The 14,977-nt window shown below is 43.4% G+C and overlaps 1 protein-coding gene across 2 annotated transcripts in view; it reads left to right on the top strand.

Moving 5' to 3' along the window:
• Positions 1 to 416: 416 nt before the first annotated feature.
• ARHGEF37 (Rho guanine nucleotide exchange factor 37) overlaps positions 417 to 14,977 on the top strand; it is a 50,756-nt gene continuing 36,195 nt past the window's right edge. The window contains exon 1 of one of the 2 annotated variants that reach the window (XM_012741608.3): positions 417 to 570. The gene's annotated coding sequence lies outside the window, so the exon portion shown is untranslated. The remainder of the gene's footprint in view (positions 571 to 14,977) is intronic. The other variant, XM_012741611.3, reaches the window with a different exon arrangement.

Here is a 14,977-nt window from a genome sequence, read left to right on the forward strand (position 1 = left end):
CCAGGAGAAGGCGGCTTAACTGGCGCCCGCAGGTGGGAGGGTGCGGGGCGCGGCGCGGAAGCCGGCCCGCAGTGCTCCGCGCTGGCCGCCAGCCAGGGCACCGCTCCCCGGCCGGCCGGGCTGGCTCCCCAGCCGCGAGCGGAAAACCACCTGGCTCCAGAAGGACAATCAACAAAGGCTGGAGCCCCGCCACCGCCGCGCGGCGCGCGCACGCACGCAGCGGCGTGGGCAGAGCCGCGCCCGCCCGCGCCCTCGCTTGGCACAGCCGCCGGGTGGGACGCGGCGCCGCGCCCCTGTCGCCCCGCTGCGCCGGGCCGGGCCGAGCTGCTTGCGCGAGCGCCGGCGGGCACCTGGCGCGGTGAGTCGCCGGCCGGCGGGGCGGGCGGGCAGGCGGGGCTGCGGAGGGCTGCGCAGACAGCCGCCGCGCGGCTCGGAGGAGGGAGTGGGGCAGCCAAGGGCGGGATGCGCGAGCTCCGGTCCCCTAGCTGCGTGTTGTGAGCCTTCTGGGAATGTGAGCCACCTGATCCGTGCGACCCAACCGTTTTGCAGGTGGGAAACAGACGCGGGGAGGTAAGCTGGGCTAGAAAAAATTATTATCCTTTGTGTCTGTTTATCTCTGCCCGCTTCCATGCAGGATTTGAGGCAGATTTTAATAAGAATTCACACACTAAAATGACGGAAAAATACAAACAATGGTAAAGAATCCTTGCCACGCAAAATATAATAATGAGTGAACAGTCAAGGACGGGGGAAAGAGAATAGAAATCCGCACTCAATAAGGTGCGGTGTCTTGGCCAAGGGCCCTCAGAAACGTAACGCCAAAGCTGGGCCTGGAGGCCAGAGCGCCCCCCTCCTGGGCGCCAGGAACTTCGAGGGCAACGGACAGTGGACAGCGTGCCCAGGCACTGGTTCTTTTTTTGTTTGTTTGTGGCAGAGTCTCACTTTGTTGTCCAGGCTAGAGTGAGTGCCGTGGTGTCAGCCTAGCTCACAGCAACCTCACACTCCTGAGCTCAAGCAATCCTCCTGCCTCAGCCTCCCGAGTAGCTGGGGCTACAGGCATGCGCCACCATGCTCGGCTAATTTTTTCTCTATATATTAGTTGGCCAATTAATTTCTTTCTATTTTTAGTAGAGACGGGGTCTCGCTCTTGCTCAGGCTGGTTTCCAACTCCTGACCTCGAGCAATCCGCCCGCCTCGGCCTCCCAGAGTGCTAGGATTACAGGCATGAGCCACCGCGCCTGGCCAGGCCCTGGTACTTAAGCTTCGGGAGGTCCCCGCCCCTTAGAAAGCTGTGCCCGCTCTCCATAGAGGGGCGCGCACATTCCGTGTGCCCAGTTTGGGATTTCACAGGAATCCCTGCGGGAGGGAATGACTGCTGGCTGGCGCTCAGTCGGGGCGTTTCAGAGCAGTTTCTTTGCCCCTTTGAAGGGAGGCAGCTGGTGGAGGAGTACCTGCTGTGAGTCCAGGCAGTGTCCTGACCCTGCTGGCTGTGGGATCCAGGACACGCAGTTTAACCTCTTCGAGGCCCAGTTTTATTTGTAGAATGAGGTTACGATGGTCTGCCTCTTCCTCCAGGCTGTCGTCAGACTTTAAGAAGTGAAGTATCCCAAGAATGGAAAAACAAGCACCAGATATATTCTCCAGCAAACTGGTATTAACTGAGTAGCACCTAAGTGGACACATAGGTACTACAGTAATAGGGTATTGGGCAGGTGGGAGGGGGGAGGGAGGCGGGTATATACATACATAATGAGTGAGATGTGCACCATCTGGGGGATGGTCATGCTGGAGACTCAGACTTTTGGGGGGGGGAAATGGGCATTTATTGAAACCTTAAAATCTGTACCCCCATAATATGCCAAAATAAAAAAAAATTAAAAAAAAAAAAAAAGAATGAATGTAGAATGAATGTAGGCCTGACACGGTGACTCACGCCTGTAATCCCAGCACTCTGGGAGGCCGAGGCGGGTGGATCGCTCAAGGTCAGGAGTTTGAAACCAGCCTGAGCAAGAGCCAGACTCCGTCTCTACTAAAAATAGAAAGAAATTAAGTGGCCAACTAAAATATATAGAAAAAATTAGCCGGGCATGGTGGCACATGCCTGTAGTCCCAGCTACTCAGGAGGCTGAGGCAGGAGGATTGCTTGAGCCCAGGTTTGAGGTTGCTGTGAGCTAGGCTGACGCCACGGCACTCAAACCAGGCAACAGAGTGAGACTCTGTCTCAAAAAAAAAAAAATGAATGTAACGCCCAGTGCCTGGCTCATAGTAGATGCTCAATAAAAGTGCTGACCATAGTTTACATAAACCATAGGGCTTATTATGTAATATGTGTAAATAAATATTAAAAATATGGTTTACATAAACTATAGGGTGACTATAATTTATAATAATCTGTTGTCTGTTTCCAAATAACTAGAAGAGAAGAATTTGGTCTTAGAATAAAGAAAAAGACAAATATTTAAGGTGGTGGATAGCCCAAGTACACGGATTTGATCTTTACAAATTTTATGAATATATTAAATTATCACATGTACTCTGAAACTATGTATATCTTTTATGCATCAATTCAAAAAAAAGTGCTAATGCATAAAACCCAGTGAATCAAAGCTGCGTCAGTTAAGAAAGGGTGATGAGCTGGAAGAAATAGGGCAATATCTGAAACAAAATAAAACAAAAATCTTAACAATTATAAACATGAAAATATAAAGTCAACCCTAGGATGACTTGCAAACCACAGCACATGCCTTGGTGATAGTATCTTAAATAAGGGTGCAGCAAAGCAGTACCCTACACTCAGTATTTGACCTAAGGTAGAATGCTGAAAGTAGAAATTACCAGATATTGTAACAAGGACTGTTTGGGCTGGGCTTCACTTGCCCCTTTCGAATGGAGCCAGAGGAAAGAGGACACGAACTGGGACCTGGGCAACACCCAGCCTTGCCCTGCAGTGGAGGCTCAGCTGAGCGTCTGCCAGGGACAGGAGCTGCCGGGGCAGCTGGCTCACATCCGCTTGTGTCAGCGGATTACTGTGGTAAACAGTGCCTTGGTTGATTCTGCTCTAGATCAAATCAATGGCTTTTTATTTAACTAATGAGGGGAGGATTGTGTTTTGGGGTGCTGCAACAGAAGCAAAATGGCATTTGTACGGCTTGATTGCCCAAAGTCTATTGCCTGTTTATGGGCAGTCTTAAGAACTTTAAATCTATGGATCCAAGCTTGGGAGGGCAGAATGTGGGCAGGGCCCATTTATCTATGAAAAGAACTGCTTTTTAAAAAACACTGTTTTGTGTCCTTTCTCTTTTGGAAGAACTCTTTAGGCCTTCCAAATTGAGCCAAGGAAATATGGCTAGGGGCAAATAGCTGCTGTTTAATTTCGGTTAAGACACATACCACCTGTCTAGGGGATTACATTCCTCTCTATGTATTTATAAAGGGGAGTTTTTCCTAGGAGAGAGAAAGAGAGAATGTGTATATTGGGGGGAGGCGGTTGTTGCTTGCCCTCTTTCCACCTCAGTTGTAATTAGTCATTTCTCAACCCAGAGAAGGCCTATATTTTGCAAGCACGGTGACGCTGGCAAGTTTCTTCCTTCCTGGCTCTGTGTCTCTATTTTGTTTCACAGTAGTTTCTAAAAAATTAGGATTTTCTTTTTCTAACTTGACTTTTAGGTTCCAAACTTGAAGCACTCCACAGCACAATACAGGGGAATCATGCTCGCTATTTCAGGCAAAACTCTTCCTTATTCGAAGGCAGCCATGCGCCCCTTCCGTGTTTTTCCTCCTCTATATCCACTGCCTTTATTCCTTTTGGCCAAGAGTAAGAGCAGGATTTCTCAAGAAATGATCTGCAGACAGTTTGCTTCAGAATCCCCTAGAGGTTTTGTTAAAATGCTCCACTCCTGACTTACTAAATCAGAATCTTCAAGAGTAGGAACAAGAATCTGCATGTTTAATAAGCACTCCTGGTTATGCTTACGGACCTCTGGTTACCTGTGTGTGTTGAGGAGTTAGTGGTGGGGACTATTAGCTCTTTATGTTTCTGTATTGTTCGTCTAGTTTTAGAATGAGTGAGAGCCTCTTTCATAATTAAAAGAAAAATTTTAAAATGTTGTCCAAAGAAAATACATGGGTAGGAAATAAGCACACTTGGAAAAATATGCCCGATCATTAGTCATTAGGAAAATGCACGTTAAAACTACAATGAGATATTGAATGTATCATTGAGTAATAAAACAAGCAGAATAAACAAAATAATTATCGGGGAGAAAAGGAGTGGTTCTTTAGGAGGGTGATGGAAGTCAGGGAAAAGTTGTCTGGGTTTTGAGCAGAGAAGTAAGGTGACCAATTTTGTGGGGGTTTTTTTAAACTTTTTTTTTTTTTTTTTTTTTTGAGACAGAGTCTCACTCTTGCCCGGGTGAGTGCTATGGCATCAGCCTAGCTCCCGGGTAGCTGGGACTACAGGCATGCGCCACTGTGCCCGGCTAATTTTTTCTATTTTTAGTTGTTTGGCTAATTTCTTTTCTATTTATAGTAGAGACAGGGTCTCGCTCTTGCTCAGGCTGGTCTTGAACTCCTGAACTCAAGCAATCCTCCTGCCTTGGCCTCCCAGAGTGCTAGGATTATAGGTGTGAGCCACCGGACTTGGCCGCAATTTTGTGTTTTTAAAAGACCACTTCACTCTGGTGCTGTGCATCCATCCAGGCAGGAGGCTGTTGTACTAGTACAGGAGATTTAGACCCAAGTGGTCCTAGAAATGGAAAGCACCAGAAGAATGAATGGCTATCCTTAATAAAAAGGGCAGAGCCCAGAGGTTGACACTGATTGACACTCTTTTTTTTTTTTAACTTATTTTTGTATGGGGATACAAATGATTTTGTTACATGGATACCTTCTATAATGCTTAAGTCAGGGCTTTTAGTTTGCCAATCACCAGAATAATGTTCATTGTACCCGACAGGTAAGTTTTTACCCCTCCACTCCTTGAGTTACAAAGACCTTTACATCTCTTTGTGCCTGTGTATGCCCATCAATTAGCTTCCAATTATTAGAGAGTACATATGGTGTTTGTTTTTCCATTCCTGAGATACTTCACTTAGAATAATGGTCTCCTCTTCTATCCCCATTGCTACAAAAGACATCATTTCATCCCTTTTTATGGCTAAGTAGTACTCCATGGTATATATATATAACATTTTCTTAAAGCACTCATGAGTTGATGGGCAGTTAGGTTGATTCCACATCTTTGCAACTGTGAATTGTGGTGCAGTAAACATTTGAGTGCAAATGTCTTTTTGATAAGATAACTTCCTTTCCTTTGGGTAGATACCCAGTAGTGGGGTTGCTGGGTCAAATTGTAGGTCTACATTTATTTCTTTGAGGAATTGCCATACTGTTTTCCATAGAGGTGGTACCAATTTGCAGTCCCACCAATAGTGTATAATCATTCATTTCTCTCTGCATCCACACCAGTATCTATTTTTTTTTTAACTTTTTAATAATGGCCATTCTGACAGGAGTAAGGTGGTATCTCATTGTGGTTTTAATTTGCAATTCTCTGGTGATTAATGATGTTGAGCATTCCTTTATATGTTGATTGACACTTTTTTTGCATTGAGTAGTTTAATCAGTTTTTGAGGTTTTGGTCCATATTACTGTTGTATCTCCTGCCCTGCCTCCAGCCTCCAGCACTGCATCTTATTCCTTATTTGTAAGGATGTCATGAGAGACTGGCTACACCTGCTGGTCCAGGTACTCTGGACTATGGCATTCCTTTGATCTATTGATCTAGTTGACCTTCACTAGGGAATGAGGATAGTCTGGAAGGACCTGTTTGTTTTTTTAATTAACCTATGCTGACTCCAAGGGATCTCTGTTTCCCTTTCCAAGGGCTACCAAACCACTTGTTTCAATCAAGTAGCAAAAACCCAACTCAGAGTGGCTTAGGTCAAAATGGGTTGGTGAATGAAAATGTATTAGCTAAAGTAAAAAAAATTAAAATTAAAAACCAAAGGGAATTGGTCTCTGTCATGCCTGGATTGAGTAATGTCATCAGGGCTCAGTCTCTCTCCCAATCTCTCAGTTCTATTTCTGTGCTGTTAGTTGCATTCTCAGGCAGGCTCTGATGTATAGTTCTTATTACTTATCATTGTTGTCGTGATTAGCTGTCTTTGCCATGTGCCTGAATGCATCGCATCTAGATGGGCCAAGCGTCCTCAGACAACTTCTTCACACATCCGATCGGTGGTAATGCTACCCTTTCCAATGTAACAATAATAGTAACAAAAAAAACAACAGCTACTATTATTGAGAGCTTACCAGATAGCAGGCACTCTGTGGAACATTTCATATAGATTATTTTATGAAATCTCATAACAAACCTTATATAAATATCCTAGGAAAGCCAGCCAGTTGATTGCAGACTCAGAATTGAAAATCAGTTTTTTTTTCTGGCTGCAGGGCCTGGGCTCCTAATCCTCACAGTGCCTGTCACAATCAGTCTTTAGAGATAAAAAGAGGAAATCAAAGCCATCCAATAGTGCGCCTCTCTCTTGCTTTTTCTGAACGCGAATCTTAAAATATACTTAGAAGTGATGGTAGGGACACAGCTTTGGAGCTTATCCTTATAGTTTTGTCAATTCCAGATCCTTCTGGGTTTAGGGTTCTGGAAGCCCTTTGCACAGGACTCTCCCCTCTGACTACTGCACGCATCTTTGTAGACCAGCTCATGAGCCAGGTCCTCATGTGGCCACTCTGTTCCCCCCTTTATTCTTCCGTGGGGTCTTTTGCTCCCATGATGCTTGAACTTCACCGCTGACAGCCTTTCATGAACCATCCTAGAGTCTGAGACCAGAGGTCTTACTTCCTTTTTTACCCTTAGCTGTTTCAGTCGGCCCCACACAAAGCCTGAGGTAGGCCGCTGAGGGATGCTCAGCTTTTCTGCCCGGACATGGTGTCTTCTGAAAGAACTTTCAGATGCTGGTTTCACTTTCCCCAAGGATCTGCTTAGTTCCGTTTCTTCGTTCATCTCTTCTGACTGGTCAGAATTAGGTTTGGAGTATCATTCCCTTTGTTACCTCCTCTGTCTCGAAAGGGTTGAAATGATCAGGATGTCCATATGAGGTTTGTTGGTGTTGTTTTTTAAGTTTTTGTTTTGTTTTTAATTGACACATAATAATTGTACATAGTGTTTTAGTTTAGGTACTCCTGCCTTTAGTGGAGTGAAACGCAGAGCAAATAACGAGATATTTTGAGTATCTATCCTTATTGTAGAGCCATTTTGTCTTGAACTTTGTATCCTCAGAATCCAGCAAAATGCTTGGCATGTTGCTCCAAACACTTGTTGAATGAATGTGTGAATGCCCAAATCCCCTTGTGCCAGGGTGGGCAGAACAGAAGAGACAGAAGGAGAAGAGAATTGACTCAGTTTCAACCTATCCTAGAGTCAGAAGCAAGAGCTTGCTGCAGAAGCATTAACTAGAGAACATTCAATATTTTGTTAGTACCAACTATGCGCCAGACTGGTTTTAGTTCATAATTGCCTATCACGAGGCAGCAAGGAGATCTCGAGATTGAACATGGACTGGACTGTTCAGATTCTTTTTCCAGTGCTGGGCAGGCACCTGACTCGCATTAAGGAAAGCCATATTTTCCCAAGTGTGTTCTCTGGGACAAGCCTCCTTATCAGACCAGGCAAGGAAATGGAACAAGGGCACCTAACCGGTTCTCCCAGGCTTCTAAGCTGTCTTTGTCTTGAGAGTGTTGCAAAGATGGTGGATAATTTAAGCTATACAGACAGTCCCCGACTTATGGTTTTTCAACTGTAAGATGGTATGAAACCAATATGCATTCGTACAACCATTCTATTTTTCACTTTCAGCACAATAGTCAAATTATATGAGATATCAAACACTTTATTATTATAAAATAGGCTTTGTGTTACATGATTTTACCCAACTATGTGCTAATATAAGTGTCCTGAGCATCTTTAAGGTAAGCTAGGCTAAGCCATGTTGTTCAGTAGGTTGAGTGTATTAAATGCATTTTTTACTTATGAAATTTTCAACTTACAATGAGTTTATTAGGATGTAACTTCATTGTAAATCGAGGAGCATCTGGATAATATTTTGTTTGTTTTTAAATTTTTATTTTGAAATAATTATAGATCAACATGAAGTTGCAAGGATAGTACAGAGAGGGCCTGTGAACCCCTTACCCAAGTTCCTCCAGTGGTTACATCTTATTTAAATATCACACAATATCAAAAAAAGGAAATAGGCATTGGTATAATATATGTATATGATTGTTCAATTCAATTTTATTATATGGTAGATTTGTGTAACCACCATGTCAATTAAGACACAGAACTTGCCAGGTGTGGTGGCTCATGCCTATAATCCCAGCACTTGGGTAAACTGAGGTGGGAGGATTGCTTGAGGCCAGGAGTTGAAGACCAGCCTGAGCAACATGGCCAGACTCCATCTATATAAAAAATAAGAAAAATTAGTCAGACATGGTGGCACGCACTTGTAGTCCCAGCTACTCGGGAGGCTGAAGCAGGAGGATTGCTTGAGCCTAGGAGTTCAAGGCTGCAGTGAGCTGTGTTCCCATCACTGCATCCCAGCCTGGGCAACAGAGCACAAGAACCTATCTCAAAAAAAAAGAAAGAAAGAAAAGAAAAAGGTACAGAACTAGTCTATCACCACAGAGCTCTCTTTTGGTGTTCCTCTAAAGTCACACCCATCCACTCTCCATCCACATCCCTAACCAGGCAGCCACTAATCTGTTCTCTGTCTCTATAATTTTCAATGTTACTATGTAGAATCACACAGTATGTAACCTTTGAGACTTCCCATCCCCCCAAAACACAACATCATTCTCTTGAGAGTCATCCAAATTGTTACTGTGTATCAAGAATTCATTCCTGGGGGGGAAGGGCATTTACTGAAACCTTAAAATCTGTACCCCTATAATATGCCGGAAAAAAAAAAAAAAAGAATTCATTCCTTTTTATTTCTGATTTTTCAGTGGTATGGATGCACCACAGTTTGTTTAACCATTCATCTATTAAAGGACATTTTAGTTGTTGCCAGTTTTTGAATGTTACAAATAAAGCTTCTATGAATATTCATGGCTTTTGTGTGAACAAAGTTTTCTTTCTCTCAGTTAGATGCACAGGGGCACAATTACCTAGTTGTATGGTAAGTATGTTTCGTTTTTAAAGAAACTGACAAATGATTTTCTGGAGTGTTTGTACTATTTCACATTCCCACCAGCAGTGTATGAGAGATACAGTTTCTTCACATCCTTGCCAGAATTTTGTATTGTACAATATTTTTTTTGCTAACAGCTTCATTGAGATATAATTCACATCATATAATTTTCCCGTTTAAAGTGTACAAATCAATGGTTTTTAGTATATTCATAGACTTGTGCCACCATCACCACAATCAATTTAGAACATTTTCATCAATCCACTAAGAAATCCTGCACCCATCAGCCCCACACCCCAATTCCCTACCCTTCACCCCTAGGCAACAACTAACCTACTTTCTGCCTCTATATATTACCTATTCTGGACATTTCATATAAATAGAATCATAAAATATGTGGGTTTTTGTGGCTGTCTTTTTTCACTTAGCATGATGTTTTTTTAAGATTCATTCATGTCGCAGCACATATCAGTACAGTTGGCCCTTGAACAACATGGGGGTTAGGGACGCTGACCCCCCCCCCCCAGGCAGTTGAAAATCCATGGGTAAGTTTTGACTTCTCAAAAACTTAACTATTAATAGCCTACTGTTTGCTGGAAGCCTTACTGATAATGTAAACAGCAGATTAATTCATATATTGGCATGGCATATGTGTTATACATTGTATTCTTACAATAAAGCCAGCTAGAGAAAAGAAAGTGTTACTAAGAAAATATTAAGGAAGAGAAAAAAAAAAATATATATATATATATATATGCTGTTGTTTTTTTGTTTTTGTTTTTGTTTTGAGACAGAGTCTCACTCTGTTGCCCAGGGCTAGAGAGCCGTGGCATCAGCCTAGCTCACAGCAACCTCAAACTCCTGGGCTCAAGCAATCCTTCTGCCTCAGCCTCCCTAGTAACTGGAACTATAGGCATGCGCCACCATGCTCGGCTAATTTTTGGTAGAGACAGGGTCTCACTCTTGCTCAGACTGGGCTCGAACTCCTGAGCTCAAACAATCCTCACGCCTCAGCCTCCCACAGTGCTAGGATTACAGGCGTGAGCCACCACACTCAGCCCTGAAAATATATTTAGTATTCATTAAGTGGATCATCATGAAGGTCTTCATCCTTGTCATCTTCATGTTGGGTAGACTGAGGAGGAAGGGGGGTTCATTCCCTTTATTTCTTTCTTTCTTTTGAGACGGGGTCTCTCTCTGTGGTCTGGGCTAGAGTGCAGTGTCATCATAGTTCACTGCAACCTCAAACTCCTGGGGCTCAAGGAATCCTCCTGCCTCAGCTTCCCAAACAGTTGGGATTACAGATGCAAGCCACCGTACCTGGATAATTTTTTTTTTTTAGAGACAGGATCTCACTATGTTGCTTAGGCCGGTCTTGAACACTTGGCGATCCTCCCACCTCAGCCTCCCAAAGTGCTAGGATTAGAGGCATGCCTCACTGCACCTGGCTCTTTGTTCCTTTTTATTGTTGTATAATATATATATTTTTTATTTTTAAAATTGACTAGTAAGCTGAGTGTGGAGGCATGCCTATAATCCTAGCTATAGTGGGAGGATCTTTTAACCCATTCTGAGCTAGACTGGGCAACATAGTGAGACCCTGTCTCAAAAAAAAATCAGTAGTGAGTAGTTTATTTTTTCATGCTATTTTAAAAATTGATATGTGATAGTTGTACATATTTTGGGGGCATATGTGACATTTTTACACTTGTATACAATGTGTAATGATCAAATCAGGGTATGATATTTTTAAAGGAATAAAAATGTATGTCTTTTCATTACATAGGCTATAAACTAAGGGATAACAAAATGCTGCTACAGAGAAATTTTGCCAGGCCTGCTTAGAGATCTAGAATGCAATTAACCTAAGTGCAAAGTAATGCTATTTTAAGTCTTTAGCAGTTCTCTGTAAAGTATTACTTATGACTTTGTTTACTTAGCAACAATTCTGAGTTGTGGAACCTGAATAGCTTTCCTGTCTGTGGGGATCTTTCTAGAGAAGGTGTGCACAAGGTAGTAAATGTTGTGACTCAGGCCAGGGACAGATCAGCACACAGCAGAAGTGCTCCCGGAACTGGAACAGAGCTGTGCACCAGACAGGTTTGTCCCAGGATTTTTCTGGGCCCTTTTTCTTCTGAACAACCCTGTCATCCCCAAACATCCAGTTTGCATACCATTTGATCCATGGGTCAATGCTTGTGGCCCAAGACAGAAACTTCAGCAACTACTAATATATCCATCCACAAGAACTATTTATTTAGTAAATATATTTTTTTATTTATTTCTAATTTTTAAAATTTAATTTTTTTGCTTATTTTAGAAGGCAGGATCTTACTCTATTGCCAAGGCTGCAATACAGGGGTGTGATCATAGCTCACTGCAGCCTTAAACTCCTAGGCTCAGGTGATCCTCCTGCCTCAGCCTCTGCAGTACCTAGAACTACAGGCATGTGCTACCACACCTGGCTAATTTTTGTATTTTTAGTGGAGACAGGGGTCTCACTATGCTGCCCAGGTTTCGAACTCCTGGGCTCATATAATCTGCCTGCCTCAGCCTCCCAAATAGCTGGGCTAAAGGAGCATGACACCAGCTATTTTTTACTGTGTGTGTGTGTGTGTGTGTGTGTGTGTGTGTGTGTGTGTGTGTATGTTATAGAGACGGGTCTCACTATGTTGCTCTGGCTGGTCTGGAACTCCTGTCCTCAAGCAATCCTCCAGCCTCATTCTCCCAAAGTGATGGGGTTACAGGCATGAGCCAGCAGGCTGGGCACAAATATGTATTAATCATTGGCATCGTGAGGCACAGAGGAGGATACAAGGTGAGTAGGTACACATCTTGCCTCCAAGAGCTTAGTGTCTAGCCAGGAAAATGAGCATAGCCGCAAATAACCTGAGTACAAGCTTGCATGGGATGTGTGCCACACTAAATATTATCAAGTATTGTAACCATCCAGAAAATAACAAAGAACAGTACAACAATAACCCACGTACTTACCTCCTAGCTTTGTTTAATTTTAACATTTTTGCCATATTTGCTTCAGATTTTTTTTAAAACAAACAAAACATCATAAATACTCAGCAATAAAAGGGAAAGAACTATAGTTACTGATACACACAACTTATAGGAGTCTCAGGGAATTATGATGATTGAATAAAGCCAGTCCTAAAAGGTTCTATACCGTATGATTGCATTTACCTGACATTCTTGAAAGGACAGGATTGTAGAAATGGAAAACAGATTCACGGTTGCTAGGGATTAAGGATGGGATGGGGGCTGGAGCGAAGAGGATGAAAAGGCAACATGTGGCACGTGGTGATGGAATTGTTCTGTGTCTTCACTGCATCAATGTCAATGTGCTGGTTGTGATATTGTACTATCGTTTTGCAAGTGTTACCCTGTGGGAAACCGGGTAAAGGTTACATGGACTTCTCTGTATTATTACTGCATGCAAATCTATGATGATCTCAAAATAAAAAGTTTAATTTAAAAAAGTCTCAAATACCATTAGGCCTCCCTTGATACTCTCTTCCATCCCATTCCTAGGGAGCCAGCAGTCGACCCTAAGATTTCCCTTCACCCATCCTGGGGATTGCCTTTCCCCTCTTCAGTGTTTGGTCACCAATAACCTGTATCTTCCTCTTTTTTGATTTATTTCTTTGTTTTGGAGGAACACATTCTGCAGCAGTTTCCTGGGAACAGGACTGTAAGAAGAAAATACTCTAGGCCTTCAAGGTTCTACAATTACTCCTCAAGTTGGTTAAATGTGGATTAAAAAAAAAAAAAAGCTTATCCTGCTTGGGACTTTTATTTTATTTTATTTTTTGAGACAGAGTCTCACTTTGTTGCCCAGGCTAGAGTGAGTGCCATGGCATCAGCCTAGCTCACAGTAACCTCAAACTCGTAGGCTCAAGTGATCCTCCTGCGTCAAGAGGATCCCAAGTAGCTGGGACTACAGGCATGCACCACCATGCCCGGTTAATTTTTTGTATATATATTTTTAGTTGGTCAATTAATTTCTTTCTATTTTTAGTAGAGATGAGGTCTTGCTCAGGCTGGTTTTTTTTTTTTTTTTTTTGAGACAGAGTCTCACTTTGTTGTCCAGGCTAGAGTGAGTGCCGTGGCGTCAGCCTAGCTCACAGCAACCTCAAACTACTGGGCTCCAGCGATCCTTCTGCCTCAGCCTCCCGAGTAGCTGGGACTACAGGCATGCGCCACCATGACCGGCTAATTTTTTATATATATCAGTTGGCCAATTAATTTCTTTCTATTTATAGTAGAGACGGGGTCTTGCTCTTGCTCAGGCTGGTTTTGAACTCCTGACCTTGAGCAATCCGCCCGCCTCGGCCTCCCAAGAGCTAGGATTACAGGCGTGAGCCACAGCGCCCGGCCTCAGGCTGGTTTTGAACTCCCGACCTAGAGCAATCCACCCACCTTGGCTTCCCAGAGTGCTAGGATTACAGGCGTGAACCACCACACCCGGCTGGGACTTTTATTAATACTTCCTGGATCTACATATTCATGTCTTTTATAAATTCTGGACCTTATGTCTTCAAATATCGCCTTTCCTCACTCTTTTCATTCTTGCCTTCTGGAACTACTCTGGTTACACAGGCCTTATTCTTTCACTATCTATGTCCTTCCAATTCTCTCTCATGTTTTTCCTGTTTTTCTCTCTCTGTTTAGCAGTATGGGTCATTTCTTTAGATCTCTCTCCCTCTTTACTATTTCTTTTTCTTGAACATATCTGTCCATTCAGGTTTTTTGTTTTTTGTTTTTTTTTTTAATTTTTTTTTTTTTTTTTGAGACAGAGTCTCGCTTTCTTGCCTAGGCTAGAGTGAGTGCCGTGGCATCAGCCTAGCTCACAGCAACCTCAAACTCCTGGGCTCAAGCGATCCTCCTGCCTCAGCCTCCCGAGTAGCTGGGACTACAGGCACAAGCCACCATGCCCGGCTGATTTTTATATATATATATATATTAGTTGGCCAATTAATTTCTTTCTATTTTTATGGTAGAGACGGGGTCTCGCTCAGGCTGGTTTTGAACTCCTGACCTTGAGCAATCCGCCCGCCTCGGCCTCCCAGAGTGCTAGGATTACAGGCGTGAGCCACCGCGCCCGGCCCATTCAGTTTTTAATTTCAAAGAATAAATTTTTAATTTCTGTAAATTCTATTTGGTGCTTTTAAAAAATTGTATAGGTCACATTTAAAAATTTTGTTTTTTAGACAGGGTCTCTCTCTTGCCTGGGCTGTAGTGCAGTGGCATCATCATAGCTCACTGCAACTTTAGACTCCTGGGCTCATGCAATTCTCCTGCCTCAGCCTTCTGAGTAGACGAGACTACAGGCATGCACCATGATGCCTGGATAATTTTTCTTATATTTTGCAAAGATGGGGGGGGTCTCACTACTGCCAGGCTGGTCTTGAACTCCTGGCTTTAATCCAGCTTTCCACTTTGGCTTCCCAGAGTGCTAGGATTACAGGCGTGAGCCAGCCTGCCTGGCCTCTATGTTTTTTTTTTTTGTTTGTTTGTTTTTGAGACAGAGTCTTGCTTTGTTGCACAGGCTAGAGTGAGTGCCGTGGCGTCAGCCTAGCTCACAGCAACCTCAAACTCCTGGGCTCAAGCAATCCTGCTGCCTCAGCCTCCCAAGTAGCTGGGACTACAGGCATGCGCCACCATGCCCGGCTTATTTTATATATATATTAGTTGGCCAATTAATTTCTTTCTATTTATAGTAGAGACGGGGTCTCACTCTTGCTCAGGCTGGTTTCGAA

The sequence above is a fragment of the Microcebus murinus genome, chromosome 21 (genome assembly GCF_040939455.1).
Source record: "Microcebus murinus isolate Inina chromosome 21, M.murinus_Inina_mat1.0, whole genome shotgun sequence".
NCBI lineage: Eukaryota > Metazoa > Chordata > Mammalia > Primates > Cheirogaleidae > Microcebus > Microcebus murinus.